General features: G+C 41.1%; 1 pseudogene; it reads left to right on the forward strand.

The window, feature by feature from the left end:
* The first annotated feature begins 4,508 nt into the window (after positions 1 to 4,508).
* LOC102122286 (non-histone chromosomal protein HMG-17 pseudogene) lies at positions 4,509 to 5,431 on the forward strand (annotated as a pseudogene).
* The last annotated feature ends 6,923 nt before the right edge of the window (positions 5,432 to 12,354 follow it).

Consider the following 12,354-nt stretch of genomic DNA (forward strand, 5'->3'; position numbering starts at 1 on the left):
ACGTGACGTGATTGACTAGAATGAAAACTCAAAAGAATCAACAGACATTTATTGGAGCTGATAGGAAAATACAGCCAGTTTGCTGGGTTTATATGGAATATCCAAAAGTCAGTTGATTTTTTATAGTTTTATGCGTTGAATGGTGGTTCCCAAAAGATATGTCCGCATCCGAATGCCCAGAACATGTAAATATACTTATATAGTTAAAGAGTGGATAGTATCTCTTATGACAAAAAAAGGTGTTTACGTTAAGGATTTTTTTTTTTTTTTTTTTTTTTTTGAGACAGGGACTCACTTTGTCACCCAGGCTGGAGTGCAGTGGCACAATCTCCGCTCATTGTAATCTCCACCCTCCAGGCTCAAGCGATCCTCTTGTCCCAGTCCCACAAGTAGCTGGGACCATAGGCGTGAGCCACTGTGCCTGGCTAACTGTTGTATTTTTTTGTAGAGACAGGGTTTCCATGTGTTGCCCAGGCTGGTCTCGAACTCCTGAGCTCAAACGATCCTCTTGCCTTGGCCTCCCAAAATGCTAGGATTACAGGCATGAGCTACCGCATCCGGCAAGTTAAGGTTTTTTGAGAAGAGAAACTTGTCTTAGATTATCCAGATGAGTCCCAAGTCCGGTGACAAGGGTGAGACACATGGAGATTACACATACACAGGAGAAGGCCATATAGAGACAGAGGCAGAGGTTGAAATGATGCAGCCACAGCCTAAGCAGAAATGCCAGGGCAGGCCAGGCGCAGTGGCTCATGCCTGTAATCTCTGCACTTTGGGAGGCTGAGGCAGGTGGATCTCCTGAGGCCAGGAGTTTGAGACCAGCCTGGCCAACATGGTGAAACCCTGTCTCTACTAAAAATACAACAACAAAAAATTAATCAGGCATAGTGGCGGGTGCCTGTAATCCCAGCTACATGGGGAGGCTGAGGCAGGAGAATCACTTGAACCCGAGTAGTGGAGGCTGCAGTGAACGGAGATTGCACCATTGCACTCCAGCCTGGGCAACAGTGCAAGACTCCATCTCAAAGGAAAAAAATAAAGAAATGCCAAAGAACCTACCAGCAGCTGGAAGAGGTGAGGAAGAATTTTCCCTTACAGCCCCTGGAGAGAGCATGGCCCTACTGGATTTTGTATTTTTAGCCTCTGTAACTGTGACAGAATAAATTTCTGTTGTTTTAAAGCCACTAAGTCAGTGGTAGTTTGTTATTGCAGGCTCAGAAAATTAATACAAGAGTGTCCAGAAGAACAGAGTGCTGCGATTAAGAACGTGTGCTCTGGAGCCAGACTTCCTTTGTCAGAATCTCCACTCCACCAGTTACTAGTTAAGTAATGTAAGGCACACTAGGTAACAGCACAGGGCTTGCTGTGAGTCTAGAGCATGTAGACCTGTGAGTGGTAGATTGTGAACATGGAACACATGCTAGTCATTTTTATCATCATCCTCATTACTAACATTATTATTATTACCAGCATAGTTAGAAAGTGCAGCATGAGGCCGGGCACAGTGGCTCGTGTCTGTAATCCCAGCACTTTGAAAGGTGGACGTGGGAGGATCGCTTGAGTCCAGGAGTTCAAGACCAGCCTTGGCAATATGTTGACACCTGTCTCTACAAAAAATTTAAAAATTGGCCAGATATGCGGGCATGCGCCTGTAGTCCCAGCTACGTGGAAGACTGAGGTGGGAGGATTGCTTGAGCCCAGGAGGTTGAGGCTGCAGTGAATCATGTTTGTATTACTATCTGTATTTACCACTATCTATATTTTGTAATAATAATTCCCCTGCTGTTCTTAATAATTTAATCACATATTGTTTAGTTTTTGCCTGTTTATAAAGGGTACATATTTGTCTCTGACTTTTTTTTCTTTTTTATGAGACAGAGTCTCACTATGTTGCCCAGGCTGGAGTACAGTGGCACAATCCTGGCTCACTGCAACCTCTGCCTCCCGGGTTCAAGCAATTCTCCTGCTTCAGCCTCCTGAGTAGCCAGGACTACAGGTGCCCGCCACCATGCCCAGCTAATTTTTCTACTTTTAGTAGAGACGGGGTTTCACCATGTTGGCTAGGCTGGTCTTGAACTCCTGACCTCAGGTAATCCAACTGCCCCAGCCTCCCAAAGTGCTGGGATTACAGGTGTGAGCCACCGTGCCCAGCCAATCTTCCAGTTTTTTTTTTTTTTTTTTGAGATGGAGTCTCACTCTGTTACCAGGTTGGAGTGCATTGGCGAGAGCTCGGCTCACTGTAAACTCCACCTCCCCAGTTCAAGCGATTCTCCCATCTCAGCCTCCCGAGTAGCTGGGACTACAGGCATGCGCCAGCATGCTGAGCTAATTTTTTTTTGTATTTTTAATAGAGACAGGGTTTCACCATGTTGGCCAGGATGGTCTCTAAATGCTTACACAATTGAGAAAGGAAATTTATATACATGTATTGAGAAGTGTTTTCAGAAAATGCATCCCTAAAAAAATCCATCCTTTAAGTGACTTACATTACATTTATGATTTTAACAAACTGTTAATCAACAAACTTTTTTTTTTTGAGACAGAGTTTTGCTCTTCTTGCCTAGGCTGAAGTGCAATGGCGTGATCTCAGCTCACCACAACCTCCACCTCCCGGGTTCAAGCGATCCTCCTGCCTCAGCCTCCTGAGTAGCTGGGACTACAGGCATGCGCCATGATGCCCAGCTAATTTTGTATTTTTAGTGGAGATGGGGTTTCTCCATGTTGGTCAGGCTGGTCTCGAACTCCTGACCTCATGTGATCTGCCCGCCTCGGCCTCCCAAAATGCTGGGATTACAGGTGTGAGCCACTGGCCTGGCCAACAAACACTTTTTAAAAAATACATAGTATCTTAAGAAAATCATCCACAGAAAATGAAGTTAGTAAGCCAGTGAAGCCAAAATCAGAGTTTAAAAACAATATATATAAGCAAGTATCTTCTCAGGGGAGTACTGTACGAGATGGTGAAGAGGAGATGGTGCGACTGATACATCCTGATTCTGGATGTTTGTATCTCTAACTAGCTCAATGTTTTTTTTTTTTTTTTTGAGCTGAAGTCTCAAAGTCTTGCTCTGTCACCCAGGCTGGAGTGCTCGGCACAATCTCGGCTCACTACATCCTCTGCCTCTCAGGTTCAAGCAATTCTCCTGCCTCAGCCTCCTGAGTAGCTGGGACTACAGGCACGCACCATCACATCTGCCAATTTTTGTATTTTTAGTGGAGATGGGGTTTCACCATGTTGGCCAGGCTGGTCTCGAACTCCTGACCTCAAGTGATCTGCCCGCCTTGGCCTCCCAAAGTGTTGGGACTACAGGCATGAGCCACTGTGCCTGGCCCAACTAGCTCAATTGTTAGCTCTATTACAAGTAGGAGAAGGAATGGTAAAGGCCCTATGAAGCAACTAAAGAAACAGGAACACATGCTCTCAGATGGGAGGAGGGAAATTCAACGGCCGTGCTGAAACAAGAAAAGTGGAAGAGGCCGGGCCCGGTGGCTCACGCCTGTAATCCCAGCACTTTGGGAGGCCGAAGTGGGTGGATCATATGAGGTCGGGAGTTCAAGAACAGCCTGACCAACATGGAGAAACGCTGTCTCTACTAAAAATACAAAATTAGCTGGGCATCATGGCGCACACCTGTAATCCCAGCTACTCGGGAGGCTTGAACCTGGGAGTTGGAGGTTGTGGTGAGCTGAGATTGCGCCATTACACTCCAGCCTGGGTGACAAGAGCGAAACTGCATCTCAAAAAAAACAAAACAAACTAACAAAAAACGAAAAAAAAAGTGTAATCAGAAATGCAATGTAAATCACTTAAAGGATGGGTTTTTTAGGGTTGCATTTTCTGAAAACGCTTCTCAATACATGTATATAAATTTCCTTTCTCAATTCAGTAAGCATTTATGGAATATATACCATATGCCCACCCAATGTCAAGGGTGAGGATGTTCCAGGGAATGAGTGTGTTACAGTTAAAGAGTCATCAGTTTGAGACTATTGATGTTTTCATTAAGAAGGCTCTTAAAGGTGACTTTTTGTATCTGATTTTTAAAAGTAACAAGGGAAATGTGAAAGTTCTTATTAAGTTTTCATGATCATCAGGTTAGGTTTCTACCATAAAGTAGTAGGTCTATATTGTTTGGACACTATAAACAGCTTTTTTTTTTTTTTTGACAGAGTCTCACTCTGTCACCCAGGCTGGAGTGCAGTGGTACAATCTTGGTTCACTGCAAACTCTGCCTCTCAGGTTCAAGTGATTCTCCTGCCTCAGCCTTCTGAGTAGCTGGGTTCACAGGCAGCCACCATCATGGTCGGCTAATTTTTGTATTTTTAGTAGAGACAAGGTTTCACCACGTTGGCCTGACTGGTCTTGAACTGCTGACCTCAGATGATCCGCCTGGCTTAGCCTCCCAAAGTGCTGGAATTACAGGCATGAGCCACTGCACCCGCCCTAGAAACAGCTTTTTAAGTTAGTGTGCTTTTAAAAAATTAAAAATAGATGGTTAATGAAGAAACAAAAACTTCAATTAATCAGAGGTGTCAGTCAAATGTTTGACTGACACGCCTATTTTATTTCGATTTAGACTTCTTTTTCAAAGAAAATTTTTGACTAGAGTGTTGGCTTATAGGAAGAGCCTTATTGCTGAGTCTTTTTTCAAGTGTAAAAAAAAGTCCCACATTGGAAGAAGAAGAATAGGCTAGAACAACCCTTGGACAGACCAAACCCGCTCGGTGCTGCATCCTGCATCCAGAGCCTATGTCCTGCCACTGTCGACGCCAGCATGCCCAAGAGAAAGGCTGAAGGGGATGCTAAAGGAGATAAAGCCAAAGGGAAGGATGAACCACAGAGAAGATCTGCGAGGCTGTCTGCTAAACCTGCTCCTCCAAAGCCAGAGCCCAAGCCTGAAAAGGCTCCTGCAAAGAAGAGAGAGAAGGTATCCAAAGGGAAAAAGGGAAAAGCTGATGCTGGCAAGGAGAGGAATAACCCTGCAGAAAATGGAGATGCCAAAACAGACCAGGCACAGAAAGCAGAAGGTTCTGGAGAGGCCAAGTGAAGTGTGTGGATTTTTGATAACTGTGTGCTTATGGTGACTGCACAGTTTGAAATACTATTTTTTATCAAGTTTTGTAAAACTGCAGAATTTTGTTTTACTTTTTTTTTTTAAGCTATATTGTTAGCATACAGAACACCTCATTGTTGTTTTTGGGGGAAGGGGCATATGTCACTAACAGAATGTCGCTGAAGCTGGATTGATGTCAGGAAAACGCCTTTCCCTTCTGGTTTTGAGAGACTTCCTCTTGGCTCCCAGGAGGAGGGATTCCCTGACTTTGACACGCGTGGCCTCTTGGCACAAAAGCCTCGTGGTATGGAAAAACAAATTCGTTTTTATGTCCGCTTCTCCCTTTCTATTTTTCAGCATAGACCTAACTCCCTTAAGCCCAGACATCTGTTGGGACCTGACCCCCAGTCATTGCTTACCAGTGTGTCAGGCAATCTGGACTTTCCAGTGATGCTGCTGAGATGGCATCTGTCAAAAGGGGCAGTGGTTCCATTTCTAGTTGGTGGATCTTCACATAAATTCTGCCATTTTCATTTCACTTTCTGAAAGTCAGGGTTGGCTTGTGAAAAGTTGTTAAAAACATGCTAAATGTGAAATGTCGACCCTCACTCTAAACGTTCCCTGTTCAGAGCGTCAGATGAAGACTTCATTGGTTTTTATAGTGGCTTTCTGATTTTTGGTAGTCCATTGAAGAAGGGAGTTTGAAAGTTGTATACTGTTAATGATTGTCTGCCCATGTCCTGCCTGAAATACCATGATCGTTTATGGAAAGTATCTTTAATAAAGCTGGATACAGTTTGGCTTGGAAAAAAAAATGTTCCACATCAATATAACTGGGAACACAATGAATAATCATTAAGAAGTATAACAAACATTTATGTGTGACATATGGACTTTCTAACTTCAAAACAGTTGGAATTAAAGACATGTTTAACATGACCATTAAAATGAAAATAGAACATTAAATTCTATATCGAAGGAAGGAGAAATAAGTAGAGCAAAATCTAAGCTAATGTTTTACCCTGACTTATGTATAAATTTCTCTGTAAGCTTCCTAGTAGTCAAGCTATGATGGCATAGGTTATAGGCTATAAACTAGAGAATTCTCATTATTTGCAAACAGAGAGATAAGTTCCTTGGGATAAAATATTTTAAGTTTTAAAAATATTTAACTTCAAAACTATCATGTAGTTAATTATACAAGAAATATTGAGCCACATATTTAACCATGGTTTCTGAAAGATAGATAAATATTATTCATATAGGTAATTTATATATTTTTCTTCAACAAAAGCCTAAATTGTAGTATTTAGATTTTACAGAGTAAGGTTTTTTTGTTTTGTTTTGTTTTTTGAGGGGGATGGGAGGTGGAGATTGTATTAGTGAGGATCCTTGCAGGAAAGAGAAGGTAATTTGAGTTGATAAAGGGACTCTTTACAAAGATATATGTAGGATGCAGGGAAACCATAAGGAATTGTGCAGTTCTGTGGGGCTAGTAACAAGGGATACTGTTACTCTCCTAGGTTTGAAAGGGATAAAGAGAAGATGCCATCACCAGAAGAGAACTTGGAGACAGAGACTGAGCAGAGAAGGCTCTTGGACAGGAGTAGTGACTTTTAGTCAAGAGATGAATCCAGCCTGTGGTACCCCCACAGAGAGCCAAGGAAATAAATACCTTTAACTTTCCACCCACTCCCTCTGATCTCTTGCTGGTACTTTTCATTGACTGAATTCAACTAGAAGCTAAGGGCAGGCACAGGGAGTCTGGTGGTGCTTGTTAGCCTTCTGGTGCAGAGAAAGGATGAAGAAAGGACATATGGAAGCTATCAAGCCAGGAGGACATACTGGAAATTGCAGAGCTTTATAGAGTTCACCCTTCCCCCATTTTGATAAGCCTCTCTGGGTAGAGCAGAAAGAGACTTGCCCTTCTGCCTTTCCCACTCAGACTTTGGTGGAGAATCACTGCAGTGTAATGAGAAATGGTCGTTCTGTTAGCTGCATGTAAGGAAAAAATGTTGCGAACCAATGATCTATAAGAAAGGACAATACCATTTTCCTTAAATGTTTCTTTTTCTCACATGGATTTTACATTGGAGCTAAGTCACAGCTCTGAAATAGAGAAATTTAACAGAATGTGAAGAGACTCCTTAAGTTTAGAATATCAGATGCATTATGAGTCAGTGCCCACAGGCAGAATTAGATAACCCTTGGGGAGAATAGATTCCCTTCCCCATGACCTGTGGGTAGATCTCACCCTATATGAAGGCGAATACACTAATAGGGGCCTCTGAGGACTATGTCTGGTGACCTGACATCTGGATGTTGCTTTATTGCTCATAGATAAGTGCACCCCAAGCCCAGACAACTTGAAACCGATGTATCCCTATAGCGACAATAATTACAATAACAGCCAGGTCTACAAAGCCAACTGCATTGCCAATGAGGCCATTTAAAATATTGAAAGATACATTCTAGAACTTATGAAATCTCTGGCCTAATCTCCAATATTATATGTTCTCTCCAATTTGAAAATCTACCATTTAAAAAATAAAAACAAAACCAAGTATAAAAAATGTAAATACAGGTCTTATTTGTTTGTTTTTGTTTTGTTTTGTTTTCTTGGCAAAGAGTCTTTCTCTGTTGCCCAGGCTGGAGTGCCGTGGTGCAATCTCAGCTCACTGCAACCTCCGCCTCCTGGGTTCAAGCGATTCTCCTGCCTCAGCCTCCCGAGTAGCTGGGGCTACAGGCATGTGCCACCACACCCAGCTAATTCTCGTATTTTTAGTAGGGATAGGGTTTTGTCATGTTGGTCAGGCTGGTCTCGAACTCCTGACCTCAGGAGATCCACCCACCTTAACCTCCCAAAGTGATGGGATGACAGGCATGAGCCACCACGCCTGGCCCACAGTTATATTTTTATACTTAAACTTTATATAAATTCAAATGTTTCTTTTTTTATGCCAAAATATAAATATTTTTCAGACTTAATCGTGTGAATGGAAGATTGTTTGGTTCCAGCACAGCACTGAGGAGTAAATGGAATTTATTGAATTCACATTCTGTATTATCTTCTTGTGCTGCTAGGGAAAGTAGTGACAGGTTGAAAAAGTTATTAACTTCTCGTGTGTATTAAGACAACACTTGAATGCAACTGACTTTAGATAAGACAAAATAATCAGTATAGCCTGTGATGTTACTTTAGTTTAAATCCAGTGTGCTCTGAAGCTCAAACAGAGATAAAGAGCAAGAGTAGGATGAATGTTTTCATTGAAGTCCTAACTTCAAATATTGTGAGGGTCTCAGGAGGTTATCCAGTCTATTTCCAGCCTTTGGCGGAATTACAGTTAAACCGGCTCAGGCAGATGGCAATCCATCTTATTCCTAAAATTGTCCACTCAAGGAATTCCACATAACTCTTTCCATCGTCCTTTTTATAACCGTATTTTTCTTTAAACCCTCAGGGAATATGCATATAACAAATGGAAAGCATAAAGTAAAGTACATATGACCCTCTTCTCATCATGAAGGGGGCAGAATTATACGCTAGTATCTATGATGATTTGTAAACAATACCAGTCCTAGACAAATCTCTCTTCTTTATCCAACCTCACAAATATTCTGCCTCTCTAAGTAGCCCTTGTCCCTTTGCCCCTCTTGTTTTCCTTTGTTTCCTCCTTTCTCCCCTGGTTCAGAATGCCTAGGAGAGTTTGTGTAAGATTCCTAATGCCCTAGAAATAGGAAAAGCAATCATGCCTCAGGCCATAGGGATGTTGTCAGCACCATGGACAGCGGCTTATCGGGCTCGCAAGCGTTGTACAGAGGTATAACTTGCCAGTAGAGTATGTTGATGACCTTTTTAATATCTTTGAAAGTCTTCATCAGTTAATTCCCCTTCTCTTCTTATCCTTCTATTTTATTGAGGTAGATGACGTTAAGACTTCAACTTTTCGGTGCAGGCAGAGGAGCCCACATCTCAGTAGTCTATGACAAGGAAGGGCTGACGGGAGGTAAACTCATCTAGGCCTGCTGAAGTTAATTCATCACTTGGCCCTAGGGTTCAGGGAGCAAAATACAGAAGGCAATGAAGAACAATGGAATCAACAAGAGAGGTAACTCCTCTCTTCTCTTGCAGATGCCTCAATTAAATCTATTTCACAAAGGATTAGTGGCCCCTAAAATACACAATTATGCCATTCTTCACATCCCCTATTTTACTGGTTAGAAAACATTTGTTGTAACTTTACATCCATTAAAAATTAGCTATTCAGTCTTGGCTATGTCACCTAAAATCTCTGTCTAATCTTGGAGAAAATTTCACAATACTTCTCAAAATTTTAAATGCACATATTTTTTGACCCTACAACTCTAACACAGAAATGATTCAACAGGCTGGCATGGTGGCCCACACCTGTAATCCCAGAACTTTGGGAGGCCAAGGTGGCAGGATCACTTGAGAGAAGCCTGGGCAACATAGTAATACCTCATCTCTACAAAAAATTTTTAAAATTAGCTGGGCATGGTGGCACATGCCTGAAGTTCCACCTGCTCAGGAGGCTGAGATGGGAGGATTCCTTGAGCCCAGGGGTTTGGTGCTGCAGTGAGCTATGATCACACAACTGCACTCCAGCCTGGATGACAGAGTGAGACCTTGCCTCTTAAAAGAAAAAAAATACATCAATGTAAAACTGTTTAAATAAAGTATAAGTTTATACAATCAAATATTAAGAAGTCATAAACAAAGTGGAAATTCACTATATACTCATATGAAAGATCTCCAGGATATATTAAGTTTAAAAAATCTGAGTTCAGAACAATGACTATATTAACATATTATATAAAAAGAAGAAAAATCATGTATAGCCATCTGTACTAAGCATACAATATCTCCAGGAGGATATATGTTAGAAATAAGAAATAGCAGTTTCCTCTAGGAAGGGAAATTGGGTGGATAGAGGTGAGAAGTGGAGGGGAGTTTTTTTCACCATACACCTTTATGTACTTTTGGAATTTTGAATAATGTGAATTCATCAACTATATAAAAATGAATAAATAAATTTAAATAAAAATGAAATAAATTATCTGTGACTCAGTTTCTTTCTCTGCGAAATGGATATAGTCATATCCATTTGATTGTCCTGAAAATCAAATAGAATAGTGTATGTAAAGGTGTTTTGAAAAATATGCATTCTTCATATATGATGTTTATTGCTAGTATTTTAGTAATGTATGGACAGTTTAAGTTCTCCACACGCCTCCTAAAGTTTGGAGTTTAGAATTGAACATAACTCTGAAATAATGATAATAAAACGTGAATTAAATATTTGTGAGGTATTTTAGACTTTTTCACTGTAGTGTGGCTATGATATAAAAATAACTTTATCCTGCACTTCCTTTTGCAGTCTTTTCCTTCATGCAGTTAGAAGAATTTTTGCCTTTTAATAATGGGTACTTTTAAGCTGCCTCAAAAGAAGGTGAAGCATGCTCAAGCTGATTGGAAGGGCTTAATGAGATTATTCAGTAACTTGTAGAAAACTGCAGTGTATCAGAAAAGGGAAAACAGCTGGATCATTAAAATGCTCGTGGAACCCACTGTGACACTGGAATGGGAAATCCTTTGATGGATATGGAGAAGGAAGAAACACTATACTTTCTGGGAAAAAAATTTTGGGAGTCTTGTTACAACATATTTAAAAAATAATTTTAAAAAGTCAGTTTAGAAGGGTTTCTTGTCAGTCCTAAAAGACAGAAGGAGATTTGAAAGGTGGTAGTACCCCTAAAGCGATGTGTTTTGAAAAAATGAACTCGTTTCCCACATTCCAAGGGGTCCCCTGAGACCATCCTACACCTCATTAAGTACATGAACAAGCATGAGACTTGGAACCTCTGTAGAGACTTCTGGCCTAGCCTGGCAGAAAAAATGATGAGAGATTTGTGGGCTTTATGAGGTGGATCACAGCACAATATAAAACCAAAACAAATCACCTCGGGCCCTACCAAGGGAGAAGACTATTAAAAGAGGAAAATAAACCCACCATCTCAGTTCATTTTTTTCTCCTAAGGAATATTTTTTTTTTCTCCACGCATTTGTGCCAAGAGAATCCAATTTATTTTCAGAATGTCTTCTTCTTTTCCCTTCTTTCTTTTCCTCCCTGCGCTATTCCTCCTTCCTTTTTCCTTCTTCTCCTCCATTCTTTTTCTTTCTCTTTTTCCTCCTCCTCTTCTCCTTGTTCTTCTTCTGTACTAGGAGTTAGCAAACTTTCCCTGTTAAGAGCCAGAAAGTTAAATATTTCAGGCTTTGCAGACCAAACTGTCTCTTGCAACTACTCAACTCTGCCCCATGTAGTGCAAAAGCAGCCTAACATGACATAAACAAATGGGCAAGCTATGTTCCAGTAACACTGTGTAAAGACAAGCTGTCGGTCAAATTTGTCCCTCATAACGTAGTTCATCTGCCCTTGTTCTATGTTATAATAGTTTAAATAAAGTTCACAGTGTAGCAGGACAAGCTGCAGACAAAACCCCTCAGACAGCGAGTTAAAGAAGGAAGGGTTTTATTCGGCCGGGAGCTTCGGCAACACTCAAGTCTTCAAGAACCGAGCTCCCCGGGTGAGCAATTCCTGTCCCTTATGATGGCTTACAACTCTAAGGGGGTCTGCGTGAGAGGGTCGTGATCGATTGAGCAAGCAGGGAGTACGTGACTGGGGGCTGCATGCATCGGTAATCAGAACGGAACAGAGCAGGACAGGGATTTTCACAATGCTTTTCCATACAATGTCTGGAATCTATAGATAACATAACCGGTTAGGTCAGGGGTCAATCTTTAACGAGGCTCAGAGCGCGGCGCCGGGCTGTCTGCCTGTGGATTTCATTTCTGCCTTTTAGTTTTTACTTCTTTATTTGGAGGCAGAAATTGGGCATAAGACAATATGAGGGGCGGTCTCCTCCCTTAACAGAAGAGATATAATCATCACTGTTAGGGACAACAGAGTAACTCTCTGGAAGAAAATACATTTGTACCCATACCTCACACTTCTTTAAAAAGCTCAAAGGTGATTTTTAAAAAAAGAGTAAATAATAACAAGACTAGAAAAGAACATAGAAAATTATTTTAATACATCAAAATAGGGCAAAAATCTCTTAAAATTATTTTAAAATGATAGATTCAAGTCTGGAGACAAATGACAAGCTGGAAAAAATATCTGCAACTCATGTCACAGATAATAGAATAACCTCCTTAACATATTGATTTCTGTGAATCAATAAGAAAAGTAAACAAGCACTCAGAAGAAAGGTGGGACAA

Source organism: Macaca fascicularis, chromosome 4 (assembly GCF_037993035.2).
Source record: "Macaca fascicularis isolate 582-1 chromosome 4, T2T-MFA8v1.1".
NCBI lineage: Eukaryota > Metazoa > Chordata > Mammalia > Primates > Cercopithecidae > Macaca > Macaca fascicularis.